Genomic DNA, 892 nt, shown 5'->3' with positions numbered 1-892 from the left:
CATCATTCCCCCTAATAACAAATTCAAGCTTTTAGTGTGTAACATTGTTCCCTATAACAGCACAACCTCCATCGTGATAATAGCAAACTCTGTCGGAACCATGGGATGGAAAGCCAGCTGGCTTGGCCCCAGCCACAGTGTCTTCCTTCTCAGCCTTGCCACTGTGGAGATCCATCAGTTATCCTCCTTCGACATGTGTCCGCAACTCAAGCTGCTGTGCATGCAAGAGCACACATTACTCAGCAGAGTAAACGCACAACAGATCAGGCTTGAGGCGTGGATACGATACTAAACTATGCATTTATTATACATAAATCAGGGCAAAGAAAACATGGCCTCTCTCCTTGTCGTTCCTCTCGGGGAGAGAGAACACAAAAGCAATACAGAGCAGATCTTCCGCTCACGGGACTCCAGCACTCTGTGGTGGAATGTGAACAAACATGTGAAATGTAACAATCCCACATAACTGCAGCAACTCAAGTGGTGAGTGCCAATGGCCTAACCTCCAGCATTCCTCAGATGAAAATAGGGACATTTCTCACTCCCCAATGCCCAATTTTTTGTCCCATCATGCTCAGGGGGAGACACCTGAGGTTTGCAATAAATCATGCAAAGAACACCCTAAGTGAGCAATGCCTCCCTCTCTCACATCCCAGTGAGGACTGAGCATGCTCAGTAGTGATGGTTGTCAGTTGTGAGCAGAAAGATGGAAATCTGAAGTGAGGTGAAATTTCCTAGAAGAGGGTGTGGCTGGTGGTTCCTGAACAAGAGCACACCTGGGAGGAAATGAGGAAAAACAGCAACACTCTGCTGTCCCTTTGCATTTCACTGCTGAACTAATCACCCTTTTCTCCAATCTGCTGCAGTAACAAAATAAATGATGGACTTCCAG

This window comes from Podarcis filfolensis (genome assembly GCF_964270895.1).
Source record: "Podarcis filfolensis genome assembly, chromosome: 1".
Taxonomy (NCBI): Eukaryota; Metazoa; Chordata; class Lepidosauria; order Squamata; family Lacertidae; genus Podarcis; species Podarcis filfolensis.
Note: the sequence above shows the minus strand (reverse complement) of the source record.